Source organism: Pempheris klunzingeri, chromosome 3, assembly GCF_042242105.1.
Source record: "Pempheris klunzingeri isolate RE-2024b chromosome 3, fPemKlu1.hap1, whole genome shotgun sequence".
In the NCBI taxonomy this organism is placed as follows: domain Eukaryota; kingdom Metazoa; phylum Chordata; class Actinopteri; order Acropomatiformes; family Pempheridae; genus Pempheris; species Pempheris klunzingeri.
Window position 1 is genome coordinate 15,664,661 of NC_092014.1, and position 15,087 is coordinate 15,679,747.

The following is a 15,087-nucleotide window of genomic DNA, read 5'->3' on the forward strand; positions in this document are numbered from 1 at the left end:
TTCCCCCCTTGTTATTTTTTAGCTGAGATTTTTGGATGTAATTCCTTAAAATAAGTCGATACATGAAAAATAAGGACTTTTCTCTGAAACCTGAATACAACTACTTCTCATGATTAACTACAATTTACTGCATTGGAGATTGAAGCGCCATATCTGCAAAAACTAAACATTCTTTTGCATTTGCAAGCAAAAAAAAAAGCTTTTTAGCCTCACACTGCCATGCTAGCTGCGCACAGTAAGAAATTAGAGCACAGCTTGACACATAAGCAGCCTCTATCCGCCCAGCCTCTCCCTGAGCAGAAGGGGCTGCCTATGAACAGACTGAACCATTCCAACATGGGGGTGGATCTTAACTCCAGAGGACAAAAAAACACCCACTAGAAAACTGAAAAATACACTTAGTGCATCATTACTTCCCTGATTACAGTCTGTACCGATGGATTCTTCACAAAAAGGTTACATTTATATAATGTTCTCATTTGACTAGTTGAGACTGAAAACAGACAGAGAAATGTATTGAAGAGGAGGTGGTTTACTAGCAATGTGATTTGAAATCAGAATAAACCTAAATTTGCAACCTTCACCTGTAGTCATCAAAAGCTCTATTGTGAGAGCAAATAAAACCTTGCTGTGCGCTCTTTGGCCAGCCCTCCTTTCTGCTACTGCAGAAACACAAAATGGCCACCAGCGTTGCTGCGAGCAGCATGCTGAGCACAGGCATGAGCAGATCCTATAACAAACCCCGCCTCCTAGAAAAAAAAAAAACAACTACAGTGTATCTGCAGGATTCTCCATACTCATACATGGACCGTCAGGGAAAACTTTCTTCTAAAACAGCACATTTGACTTAATGATTTTAAATAATGTTACATATCCTTGTGATCACCTCTTAATCTTGGTTTCACTGTTGTTGTTAATAGCTCACATCTCTGCAACACCTTAAATCATGACAGGAGTAACAAAAACCAATTAGATCAATTTTTTACCCTCACATGTTCAGAGCTGTACTGCTGAATGTTTAATAACCACAAGTCTAGATAACTGAGTAATAAAATAGTGCTTTTTCTCCCTCAGGCTGCCTATATGCCAGTAAACCTGACACTTAGCTGTCTGCTGCTGGTCTCAATTCCTACTTAACAAAACTCTAAGAAAGATGTTTACAGTTATCTAATGTTGGATATTTTTTAATGGAGGCTAAATACCGAGTGGAAAAAAAGATGTCAGCCAGTGAGAGCAGAGCCTGCATTCCAACATTAGTGCGCGCTGTGCGCAGTGGTCCCCTCCCCCACCCTGCCTGCCTGCATCTGGATTCACTGAATCTCAAAATGGCCACCTGGTCTGCTGTGCGCAGCCACACAGAGCCCTTAGAGCCTGTTATGTCTTGCACAACATCTGATCACGTTACGGCAGCAGCAACACGCCATTAAAAGTAATTCCAGTGTGCATAATTCTCACCAAGGAATTTTATAACAGTTTTCAGGACCAACTACAATATTAAGCTAAAACACAGAAAAGCAAATTTCGCACGATTCTCCTGAAGCAGGTAGCTTACTTATGTGGCTGTTACACCAATCCAAGCTTCACTGTATTACCAGGTTGCAAACGCTTGAAATGTCACATTTTCTTGCTGTATCAGCTGTTAAGGAGCTGTTGTTGCTGTTAAATCCCTACTATTATTATTATACTGACATATGTAATTTGTACATTGACGTAATTGTTCCACTGTTTTTCTAGTCTATCTGAAAACCTCCTAGTTACAAGCAGAGATTGAACTATCAGGAGAGTTGTCTGTGTCGGGAGATGTGCAGCTCTTCTGTGCAATCAGGTCCTAGATTTAACCACTCTGGGTCTCTCACTATGGAGTGTGCATGGTCTTCCCTTTTTTGCATCTCCTCTGGGAGCCCCATTTTCCTGTCACAGTCCAAAGACATGGATGTCCGGGGTAGTGGAAACTCTGAACAGCCCAGAGGTGTGAAAGTGAGAGTGAATGTGAGCTCTGTGACAGACTGACAACCTCCTGCCTCTCATCTAATGCATGCAGGGTAAGCGGTATAGTAAGCATACATGTGAAACCCCTTACGCTGCATGTTTGACTAATTTTAAATTAAGTGAATAAATAGAAAAATATAGCGTGTTTATTGTATCTTAATGATATTACTGTTTTCATTACTGTGCATATAAGGTATTAAAATGTGTTTAAGTCAATGTAATCTTGTGATATTTCCAAGAGAAAGTTATAACAACTTACACATTTTAACTGTGATAATTAATTCTAGACACGCTAGCGTCATAATTGTGCTACAATGCAGGCTGCCTGAGCCTCTAGCTCAGTCACTAAACTGCAATATACACACACAGTGTGGCAAAGTTAATCAAACATTTGAACATCCGGGTGAAGTGGAATTGCTCCCATTTCCTTTATTCACACTGTACTTCATATTAATCTCACTCCCGGCCTGAGGAAAACTGCACACAATGAAATACATATCATCTATCATTTATTGCATTCTTTTGTTGTTTTTTCCCGTATGATCCGACAGTTTTCTGTTGGCTGCTATTTGACAAGCAGGAAACTAGACAGAGTCAAGACATTGGGTGATTCAAAGGAGCAGCTGATTATTGATCTTTCCTGTTCCCATGTCTATTTCTATCCCATTTTCCATCCATTTAGGTGGGTATCTCTCCTTCGAGTACATATTACACAGAATTTTATGTCCACTAAAGGACTACAGAATCTACAATAACCGCCTATCAGCCTTAGCAACTAAATGAGTGAATCTGTTGCCTTTAAGAGGCCACTGTGAGATTAAGTGGCAAAACAATGAGCAATTTGCACATGCCAAAACATAACTATCAAAAAACCTGTTCAGCAATAGTCTAAAGGCACTGCCTCTTAGCCCACCATTGCCCAAACATTGTACGCGTGATTTGATTTTTTCCCCCTGTCTTTTAACTGTGTTGAGACTATCGGGAGCAGGATAGAAGGAAAAAAAGGGAAGAAAAACCGGGGAGGGGTGGGGGTGGGCAAAACCAGGAGTTTACATGTGAATCAGGCAAGCACATGGTGATTATTCTTTAGCCATGCGCTGCTGAGGGAGTCTCATGTCATGGCTACAAAAAAAAGCTGATGAATGTTGACTGACAGTCTGAGGACTAAACACAAAAACACCAGGTGCAAAATACAGGTAGTCTGGGTTCCCTGCAGACTTGGTAATAATAACACTTTTGGTTAACTGCACAATTGAAATATCTCCATGCAGTTGTTCTCTTTTGCTTCTGGTGAAACTCTGATGACCTACGGACCAGGTTTAGAGTAACTACAGTTTAAGTCAGATCGCATGAGCTATAGCTAGCACCCCACAGTCAGAACTAAAGTCCACAGCCTTGCAGAGAGCGCCAACACCCCTCCCCCACACCAGCAGTCTGCTCCAGTTTAACAGCCAAGCGTGGACTAAACCATTGCAGCAGGAGGGTGTTCTCACCAACAAGGGAGGGAGCTAGAGAGGTGAAGGACAAATCCAAGGCGCTCTAGACGATCTGAGCTCCACAGTGAGAAGTGAAAATCTAAATTAGCCCTGGTTTGAACAGGTAAACATTCTCAGTGAATTGTAATTCTACTAAATTGGTCCAACCCTGGCCCTGAAAGAGCAGTTCACTCTCTTTGACCTATTACTCAAATTTTCTTTCTTTCTCTGTAGCAACAAATCATCTATCTTACTGTCTAAACAGTGAACATGTCACAGAAGTTTGTTACCTAAACATCAAGATGTTTTAAGGAAGGATAAATCCATAGCTGTAAGCTGCTTTTTTCCTATCTGCCAAAAGAAACACTTGAACATGAGCAGAAAGTAGCTGAGAGAACAAAGATTGTTTTCTGTGAACTGATGTAACAAACAGCTAACATTTCCTGAGTTTAATGATTTGGATTAGTCAACAGGCTAGCCTACTCGACAATTTCCCCACCCCCACTCCTTCCTTTTGATCGATGGCTTGCAGTGAGTGCTACAGCACAAAATGGCTGCTGCTGCAGCTGTACGCAGTTACAGCAGAAAGAATCCTGTTTATCATGAACATGGCTCACTGTGCCTGCTTATGACCGTACCTTGTTACTCTGTTTAGTTATAAATACTGCTGCTTTCATCCCTCCCATTTGGTTCCCTTTAAGTTCTAGATTTCTTATGATCCGCAAGGGGTAACACATTTTTGTACCTGGTATTAAACCTGCAACACTTGCTATTCATTTATGTCATGTCGTTTTCTACATAATAATAATAATATTGTTATTATAATAATAATAATAATTATTATTAATACTATTATTATCATTATGAGGGGGAGAAGAATACTAATACTTTACCATTATTATTATTAGTAATAGGACTTCAAACGGTGACATTGTAGCCTTTTTTGTTATTCTGTTAATGACTAGGCTAGCACAAGTCTGCAATAATTTGCTAATTATTTGCTGTTGTGTATATACGTTAATTTTCAATTAGCGTTTAAATCTCCATAGCACATTAAAAGCAGTGTCTGCAATGCTGGAGGAACTAGCAAGAGAAGCTGGAGTGTTAAAGTATCCAACTGAAAATATCACACCCCCTCCCTTCAGGTTTTCCTCCAAAACAACTCCTTCACAACACATGAACGCACTATCTGACTAACGTTGGAGGATGAGTCCCCGATGGTGATGAGAAAACCAGCAACCGCTGCCGGGTCACTGATCAGTTCTATACACAATCGCTGACTGACTAACAGATAAACTACTCAGTCAAATGCCACAATCATGTAAGCACGAGCAAAACAGCCTTCACAAACGTAATGTTACCTTTAGCTCAGAGTTATTGCTCACTCTGCTCAGACGCTGTGCTTTATTCTGTCACCTTGCTAAGCGACAGTCTGTCATAGTCTCTCGTTTTTTAATTTGTTGATTGCTGGCGGACTTTCAAGCCAATGTAACAATGTTGGAGCTGAGAGATAACCGTATTTTGCGACTTCTGTAATTTTCCATTTTGTAACCAACAATTTGAGGATTTGAACTTCTCTATCAAGCTTTTCACTGGACCATCCCCGACCTCGCTGTGACTGGTGCTGTTGCAGGTAGCCATTGCATAACAAGTAGGCTAACTTAGCTAGTCCACGTTATTTACCGTACATGGATAATAAGTCTAAATCTAGATATCATGTGGTTACGCAGTTGAAAAGTAAGCATGAGCTGCTGGTGGTTGGAGGTGTTTCTTTAACCACTGTAAATTCCCATTTCAGTTCCTCCAACCATTGCTATGCTGATGATGCCCTTCTATTCTTCTCATTGTGCCCATCTGATGCTTGGGTGCTAGAGCACACCACTGCTGTCCTTATAGTTTCTCAGACTGGATGCCAAGGGAATACGAGAACAAGACAGCGCTTGAGTTCCAACAAGACAAAACATGTCTGTACTGAGACCTGTCAAACACCAAGACTCGAGAACATTGTGGTGAATTGTGGTCAATTTGTACAGCAAAACTGGGGGTGAGTCCATGACAAACTCATACAGGTGCTCTCAGCTCTGGCCTGGACAACTGCAATTCCCTCGTTATGCCTACTGGAGATGCCTATATTGACACGTTACCTACCACCCGGAGCTGGTCCAAAGTGTTGCCGTCCAAACCCTCCCATCAGCCCACCGCTGCATTTTCCTGTTTATTACACTGGCTTGTTGTTGCAACTCACATCTTGTTTAATACTCTGATGCTAGCCTACAGAGAAGTGAAGGGAACTGCTCCTCCATAAACCCCCCCAAAACCATGTTCAAACCCTCCACTCCACCATATCAATTGCATTCCTCTGCCTTTAGGCTATTGATTTCACCACCATCGCAGCACCACCTACACAAACACACAATCAAGTGTAAATAGAAACGCATCAGCTGTTGCATTTGTTTTGGGGTCAGGGCCTTTAAGGGTGCAATCAGACTGAATGCCAAGTGAAATCTGTAGGCTGTGCCACTGCATATAAAGTCAATCAAGAGATGCTACTAGACGTGAAAAGGTGTGGATTCATCTAGGATTTGCAAATTGAGGCTAAGACCTGCCTGCTTCTGTGGACAATGTTTCAACTTCAAGGACAAGACTCCACTTAAAAGCATGCATAGACAGGAGGTAGAGGAGAGGAAAATGCAAACCGGTTTTCTTTAAAAAGGCGTGCAGGAATATCAGATTTACCATTTACTGCGGTCAATGATGGGATGCGGTCAATGATGGGATGGGAGCAACACAAACAATCTTATCAATATTGTGACCTCCGTCATTTTCATAGGGCACCATGAACACAGCATAGCGTTCAAAGTGTTCAGGTGCATAGTTTTGCATCTGAGTGCATCTTTCTACTGGTCAAACAGAGGCAGAGTGACCCAACGAACCAGGCTGCTTGTCTCTCCAGGTCTACCTACTTCAGCTGTAGCTTGCTATGCTACCACTTGCTAGTCAACCAAGTGAAGTACCACCAGTTTGTGGGAGCTCAGTTGTAACTTTAACTGAGACACAGCAAGCACTTGTGTGACTGAAAAGGAAACTTGCTGCCTCAAGATCAAGGTTATTAAATTAACCCTCACAAGTCACCTTCAACTTTGGCCATGGCAGTGGTTGTAATTCAGCTTTGGGGAAATCACACAGCTGACAACGACAACAGCTGAGAGCAAGAGAAGAACAATTTGTTGAATTTGTCTAATGTGGAGATACTGTGTAGGGGGGCTGACATTAAAACCCTAATATTTACTATGTCAAGGTACACCACTGTAAAAGTATTCTATAAAATCTAAAATCATATAAATCTAAGTCCGCTCTTAGAAATCTGTGCCTGTCTGCTATCATGTGCTGACTTGCAAGCTAGTGCTAAAATTAGTTTTGTGCCCTCTTAAAACTTTTGTCCCTATTATGTTTCACACATAACGTGCATTTAAGAGACACAGATACTGCAGTCAAAGAAATTATCCAATCAACAGTTCTAGTTCCTGGTTAGCTCTTTTGCAAGGTCGAAGCAATATATGGTTCACTGTTAACTGGTTGTTGGTGAGAAAGGAGTAGCGGTTCTGTCTGAAAATGTGCATCGTTATCCTCATATCTTACCGATGTCGCATGACTGTCAGAGTGGCCGTAAACACTTTTGATTTCTGACATGGTCAGATTTCGTACACAATGTTGCACAAACTAATTCTAATGGAGTATGCCCCGGACCTTACAGCTGCTTAAATTTGTTGGTCTAGGTGTGTTCAATTTCAGCTCTGGAGGGCCGGAGTGCTGCAGCTCTTTGTTCCGCCTCAAAAGTTAATGAGCCACACCTGTCCACCTCAGACCTGAGGTGTAGCTGTGGTGTAGCTTATTAGCTATGCGGGAGGAACAAAAGCCTGCAGGGCTCCGACCCTCCAGGACTGGAGGTGAACAGCCTTAAACCTTTCTTCAGTCCGAGTAGTGATTTCAACTGGCATACCCGAAGGAGTACAGGAGCATACAATATTGATTCATCAAAAAAAGAAATCAGCCCAGATCATATTACTGCAGATTAGCTGGGGGCTAAAAAACTGCAGGGACTATAAAACACATTGTCCAATAAAGTTTCAGTAACAGTATTAATGGAATAAACTGACTGGATTTTTTGGATTTTGTGCTAAGATACAGACTAGTGCGTCAACTGATCGGGCCACTAAAATTACAAACTGCCAAGTTGTCAGCTGCTGCCAGAGATGAATTTGGAAGGCATAACCTTTTTCCAGCATTGCTACACACTGTTTGAATAGTTGCTATACGGTACATGACACAACTGTTGCTGGGGAACTACTGTGTCCGATTACCTAACATTCAAACTGCTTGAACTACAAGCCAAAAATGTGGTTCCTGGCTCCAGACTTAAAGACCTGCATCAACCACCCAAAGTCTTTGGTAAGTTGTGGTGAACCACAGGAATGTGGACACCTCCTCTGTAGCTTCTGAAACCTCCTGCACCACCACCAACATCTCTCCAAAGTATGGGTCTTCAGATATTTTGCTCAGAGCACAGTCAGCCTTAGACTACAAAGACCAACAAAAGCCAATTTCGAGAGAGATCGGGGAGGCAGTGTGAATCAGTATGAAACAGTCTGTAACTGCTGGATTTTTGCCGTGCCTTCAGGTTTGACAATTTGGAACAATTATAAACACTTGAGCCTTTGGACATGGTTTTCTTTTAAGCATGCTTAAGGTCTAAGATCTCAGACATGGATTGGCATTACTATTGAAATCTGTGCACTAGAGTTGTGTTCAGACAGAAGGCAAAGCTTAAAGGTTAATGCAAATAGGCACACAGCCACATCCACTCTTCACACAACAGGGTCTGTTTACAGGTAACATCTATACAGCCAGCACACTAGGTGTTTGGGCAAATTAACACAGATGGCAAAAATATTGGCAGCATGGCGGTGCCTCACAGCAAGAAGGTTTCCAGGATTGAATCCACTGGCCGGCAGGTTTGCGGTTTGAACCTTGAACCTTTCTGTGGAGTTTGCATGTTCTCCCCATACTTGTGTAGGTTTTCTCCGCGTACTTCTGCTTCTAAAGACATGCAGATGTGTGGACGTGAATGGTTGTCTGTCTCTCTGTATGTGTTGGCCCTGTGACTGACTGGCAACCAGTCTGTGGTGTACCCCGCCTCTTGCCCAAAGCCAGCAAGCGTTAAGGATAAGCGGTATAGACAATGGATGGAAGGAAAAATAAATCAATGGTGAAATTTGCACAAACAATGCAAGGCAAAAATTCCGTCAAGGTTCGGTTACTTCCGCCATAGCACCTAATGATAGTATCAAGCTTGATTCACTGTTTAGTGTAGTTTAACTTTTTGTGAAGTGCTGCGTTAGCTTTACACATCAACATTAGCTAGTGGCCAAATAACTTCACACATTCATATGATTTTTTCCTCGCAAATGCAAACAAAAATGATGGCTTATTTTAATTCACACACAGGTGTCCATTACATAAATGTTCCTTTCAACTTTATTTAGATATGACAGGCTATTCCCACTAGAGCCAACCCTTACATAATATTTAACACCTGGCACACTGTGGTAAGTTGTAAATAAATTATATGAAAGATGATGAGCATTCTTTCACAAAATGCGTTAGTGATTGATTTTAAAATTTTTAATGACCACTGTGAGCACAAGGCATGCTCGCAACTTGTCTTCTCACAGTGAATCCACTAATGCAGGGGTGCCCAATACGTCGATCGCGATCTACCGGTCGATCGTGGAGGTAGTGCGGGTAGATCACGTGACATTAAATAAAAAACAAAAAAGTCGCGTTTGCGACTTGATTTACGTACAGGGCGGCCAGTCTGTGATCTCTTCTCTGCTACGGGTCGCGGGCAGGGACATGCACACGGTCAAACGCTCTAGCTACTGCAAAACTCCAGCGAGCAAAGTGAACTGCTTAGCCTTCCAATTTATATCTACTAAAGAAGGGATACTCTGAGATGGGGAATGGGATAGGAAGGGATATTTGACTCCATTCAGTGCAGGTCATCAGAGTAAGGTAGTGACCATAAATGTATTGAATGTTCCAATTACTCTTGTCATTTGTGTACAATATTGATGGTTACATCACTGTTTGTCACCTATTTTATTTAATCATTTATATGGTAGAGAAATCTGCTCCTGTTTTACAAAAACCTACAGCATATTTTCTTAAATGCGTTTAAAGAATTATGCTGGATATTGATCCATTCATCCATGCAGTTTGCATCAGTAGAAACTGAACATTTTAGTATGGATAAAGCTGGTCTGATTACTGCTGTGGTTATACGAGGATGTTTTTTTTTTTCTTCACTCTGCAAGAGGAAGAAAATCGTTTTTTAAAGACTGGCCCAACATGAGAAGAATCTCATGTCATGAAACTTAAAACTGGCTTATTTGCAATGTTTTTCTGATTTATGAAACAGATATTATTCTTTTTTTGTGTAAAAAGATGATGATAACTCAGTAATTTATGGAGCGCTTTTGTCAAGGTGAAAAAAAAGACGTGCTTTTAACTTCTTTCTGAGCATGTTTTACTTTGCCTTCGTGTTAATCTAATGGCAATTCGGACATGTGTCAGACATTTTACTCGATCGAACCCTGTGAGACTGCTGCTGTGTCTCTAGCAACTTCATTCAGACATGAAGGCAACATGTTAAATTGCATCATGCATAATCTTATTTACAAGAGGTGCATGTCTGCAAGGGCTAAATAGTGATAAATGGGTCAATATTGTGCAGAGGGGATTGTCTTAACACTGAAAATGCAGGCAGTGGGTTTGTATGTGCAAACCAGAAGTGAGACATCTACTCCTGTACCAACCTCCCTCTAAAACTTCAAATGCAGAAAATTCCCAGACGACATCTTTTAAAGTCGCTCATGGGTATAACATTTTTGAGTGGCATTTTATTCAGACAATTAGATGTAAACAGACTTTAGGTTTATTTCAAACATGGTTGAATTGTCAATGTGTTGTACGTATACATGTTGTAAGCACTAGTGTAGTTCATAAAATAAGGATAAAATTAGTGTAATAGGGCTCGCTTAAAATAGGCACATATATGTAGGCCTGATTAATTTCTTATGGTCAAAGTGAAACACAAAGTACTAATTTAAACACGCCTTTCTAATTATCAGCACGGTAGGAAATAAATGATGAGTAACAAACACAGGTTATTTTGGGATCATATTTCTTATCACTCTCATTGTCAGCCTGAAGCTAAAAAACCAGCTGTAACTGGTTGACACCGGTTTCCTATAGATTTGACATGGTTTGAAAAACCCCAAAACAAGATAGAAATTTTAGGTATGGGCTTTTGCATCAGCAAAATTAAAAGTACAGAATTGGAAACTGCAATCACGCCGCTAAAAAGAAGCATAATTGTTGAACTATGATCAGATCAAAACAAACAAACTGATGACTGTTTTAACATAACAAACTCATCAATCGAGTGCGCAAATTTACCTCAAATGTATGCAGTCCTGCTAATAAAAGCATGATTAGTTGTGATATTTTCACATCGTTGAGAAGTTGGAAACAGTGAGGAAGCTGTTGACAGATTTCCTTCTGTCAGTGCATACTGTTACGGTGTCTCCACAGTAATATGAAATTAATTGTTTCTCAACCATGGTGTGTGATTATGGTTGAATTGACAGAGTTTTTATCTGGTAAGTCTAATGTGACAGAGAAACCCTTTTTAATACTACTTAATGTAAGATTCACTTACATGTCAATTATACTAACAGGCACATAGACTCCATATGGAGGAAAACGATTATTTATTATTTAGCATAAATCTGAATGTTGCCAGCTCTGCAAATTCTTCCTGCAGTTGCACGATCAATGGAAAATTTGCATTGATTGAATTGGATGACAGGAAAACACATTTAGCCACGCAAAATAAACACCTGACTTCTAAAGTCAACAGGGAAGCTTCTGAAAAATGTAGGTGGAGCCTTTATAGGCTGCTTCTTCTTCAACAGAAAAAGCAGACAGTGTAATGAATTATGAGTGCACCATGTGTGCACTGCCACTGGGTGAAATGGAGGAGGTGAAACAAGAAACGGGGCTGTACATTTTCCCCAAAAGGTAAAATCAAAAACCTGAAGCAGCTCACTTTGAAGGGACTAAATTGAGTCATAAAAAAAATCTGAATTTGATGAAGCAGTCCAATCCTGCAGGCTGCCAAATTTCTGTGGCTGACTTAAAGACACTTAGTTGGTGAGTTATCTGTACATCAATTCACCTAAATAAAAATTTAAAAAAAAAGATTTGTTTCCCTCTTTTAGGAAAGAGCAAAGAGAAAAACTGCTAAACTCTTGTGTTACCATTGACATTAAGCCACACCCACATCCTAGGACAGTGTGCAGCATGGAAAATTACTGGGCTGTACCACTTTACACCAAGAGGGGGGATTAAATGCACAATGTAGGGAATGCAGCAGTTTCCTCTCCACTGTGGTCCATTTTTGTCTTCTCTGTCGTCTAGGCCCCAGTTTAGTGTTGGTTTTTAATTTGGGGATAGTGTCTTAAATTTTTTTTTTAAAAATAAGCCAAAAACTCTTCATCAAAGCTCAACTAAGGGCGATAATTAAGGTGACATGCTAATTACTACATTATTCTATTAACTACATTACTTATAATCTCAGGGTAGACAACTTATGAGCAAAATCTGTCCTCATCTTTGCCCCCACCTCCAAAAAACCTGTCACCTCTGCAGTATGCTGGATGAGTCTGCTGCTTGTTTTAGCACCAACACAACACGGTCGCTTCACCTTGGTGAGGTTGGACCTTTAAGACTTTAGTGAGGTACAGATACATCCAAGATGAAAATGTATGTTTCCAGTAACCTACTGGGGCCGTCACTAAAAAGCATCGGATTACTTGTATACTTGTATCAGCGTGAGGGCATCTCATACTTGAATCAAAAGAGATCTGGGTCACTTCTTTCTTTTTGTTCACGTGCTTCTGTGTGTATTTGTGTGCACGCTACAAAAATAGTGTTGCACTTTAAAAGCAGCTACGGGCAAAAGTTCATTTAGCTTATAATAAAAAGGCAAAGCAGGTATTATCTGGGTAAATATAATATTTGATGTAATATGATTCAGAATTTTTAACCATTAGCGATTCTGTAATTTAGTAAAGCCAAATCAGATAACTGCGAAACTAGCGAAACGGCTTTCGCAAAGGTAAAAATTTAAAGATTTTAGTCGAAATGTCAACCGTCCGTAAAAAACAACATTTACTGTTAAAGTAAAAAGACAAAAAATGCATTATTAAAATGTAATTTATGTAATTTATTATCCATTTAGTCAACATGTAAGTGAGTGCTAGCTAATGCCTCAACCGCTGCAATCCAAATCCCAATGAGCCAAACACTTCACAAAAACAGAGAAAAACCTTTGCTGTACTTGAAGACCAGTTCTGTGAACATCTATAAACACAAGTTACAATAAGCACATCGTCTGTTTGCTAAATAAAACAGCAAACCTGAGCTAGCTAGCTAGCTGGTTGGCTAGCATGCTAGTTGCAATACCTCGACTCACCGATTCTTCGCGATGTTCCCGCGATTTCCAGGCAGCTCCGGGTCAGCAGCGCACCGACCGTCTCCTCCTCCTCCTCCTCCTCCTCTTCCTCCCCCCGCCGCCGTCGTCAAACTCTTCCGGTCCCGCTGCTGAGCTCCAGGCTTCGCGGTCAGGATGTGGTACCGGTCCGCCGGGTCTCAGCACACTGCTGCACAACAACGGTGTAGTTGAGTATCCTCGGACTGCTCCGACGGCTGTACCCGCCGCCCTCACACAGACTCCTCCTTCTCCTCCTCCTCCTCCTCCTTCGGAGCTCAAATCGGGGCTTTTGGTCGGCAGACTCCTACTGGTCGACCAACAGTCGCTGTCTGATTGTTGTTGTTGTTGTTGTTTTTAGCCTCCGTCGGTGTTGAAGTCGGTGGCTAACGCCGGTAAAGTAGGTGTGAGCTGCTCCAGGACGTGCGGACGGTCTCTCCGGAGGAACACAAGGGAGCTTTGGAGGAGCCGCAGTCACAGAGCCATCGGCTGGAAGAGCAGGGGGAGCGGAGCACTAGCATGGAGAGGGAGGGGGTGTTTGATTTGTCCACCACAGACAAGAAAGTGCGGGGCTGAGGTGGATGGGGGAGGGGTCACACGGAGCAGGAGGAGGAGTCAGTGGGACAACAGTCTGAAACATTGTCTGCAACTTCACCACAGACGGACATGGTGGTGTTGCTGGTGCTGCTGTTGAATGACTGTAGGTGTGATACTGTGGGCTGTTTACGGCTCACGGGTGGTGTTCGCTTTGTTTCACGATGATTCTAAAAAGTGTTAAAAATGACTTATGTTAGATGGGAAAATGGTCCAACTTAAAGGTACAGGGAGAATATTAAGCCAGCTAGTGTGGTGACCTTGAAAGGTGATTTTGTTTTTTTTACAAATAATAGCAATATTTATTTATTTATGATATTTTCATGGATTCTCACCGGACACTCAAACTAACTGCATCAATGAACAGCACATGGCGTGTAGTTTCTAGCTGTCTTCTGACATAATACAGCTTTATACTGGTCAGCCATTTTGTTGACTCATTTGTGTGTGAAACCTGTAGTTCCCTTGGAGGCCAGCAGAGGGCGAGTTATGGTGTTTTAAACCATGAGCGTTAAAATGTCCCCGTCCTCATGGATAAACCCTTGCAGCTACTGCAGTCTGTGTGATAGCTAGTCCCCGTGCAGATCGTATGTTCATACTGCAAAATGTATATGAGCAGCAGTAGGAAAAAGTAGCTCTGCCCTGTGCTTTCCTCCCTTTCCTTTCTCTCATACACTCCGGTATACCACACAAGGTCTGCAGTGCTAGTCTAACAGACAGAAGCCTTGAGGTTAGGCAAGGCTCTTTTGTCATCTAAATATGTGACAGAACAAATCCAGCTAGGCTACATTGTAAGAGAGCTCTTAGGTTTATAGTGAACACTGCATGCGGATCACAGGCTCCATAAGGAGGGCACACAAAGCAACATGAAACAGCCTGAAGATCAATAATACAGCTGGAAGTGCTGTAATAACCCGTGTGTGTGTGTTTGGTTCAGAATCAGCAGCAAAAATAAACCAGGAAGCAGAGACATCGTAATGGTCGAAGAAGCCGAATTCATACAAAAATGGAATAAAATCCCCAGAACATTAAGAAAATGGAAGTTACTTAAACACAACAGAGTCTAAAGCACCTATGAAGCAGATGAGCTTCATAAGCTCTTTGTTTTTGTTTGTTTTTTTGCAGTTATGGTTATTTGATAGTTCAAAGTATGAAGTTAATGTGAAAAATTTGGAGTGAACAGGATGAGGGCAGTCTTATGTTTAGCTTAGCATTTGCCTAGGGTTTGCTTTGCTTTTTGAGGAAGAATGAAAAAGCAGAAGTAATGCATGAGGAGAACATCTAGCAGACAGACAGCCTTTAAACCTACTTCAACATGATGACATGATGAATCAGCTGACTAGTGTTGGCGGAAGCCGACATACTGTAAACACCAGCGCTAGTCACAGACCCTCATGGCGTGTCAGGGCCTTCAGA

General features: G+C 41.4%; 1 protein-coding gene across 2 annotated transcripts in view; it reads right to left on the reverse strand.

Annotated features, from left to right (window-relative positions):
* atf7ip (activating transcription factor 7 interacting protein) overlaps positions 1-13,588 on the reverse strand; it is a 31,571-nt gene extending 17,983 nt beyond the window's left edge. Inside the window, exon 1 of one of the 2 annotated variants that reach the window (XM_070855182.1) lies at positions 13,063-13,588. The gene's annotated coding sequence lies outside the window, so the exon portion shown is untranslated. The remainder of the gene's footprint in view (positions 1-13,062) is intronic. The other variant, XM_070855198.1, reaches the window with a different exon arrangement.
* Positions 13,589-15,087: the final 1,499 nt, after the last annotated feature.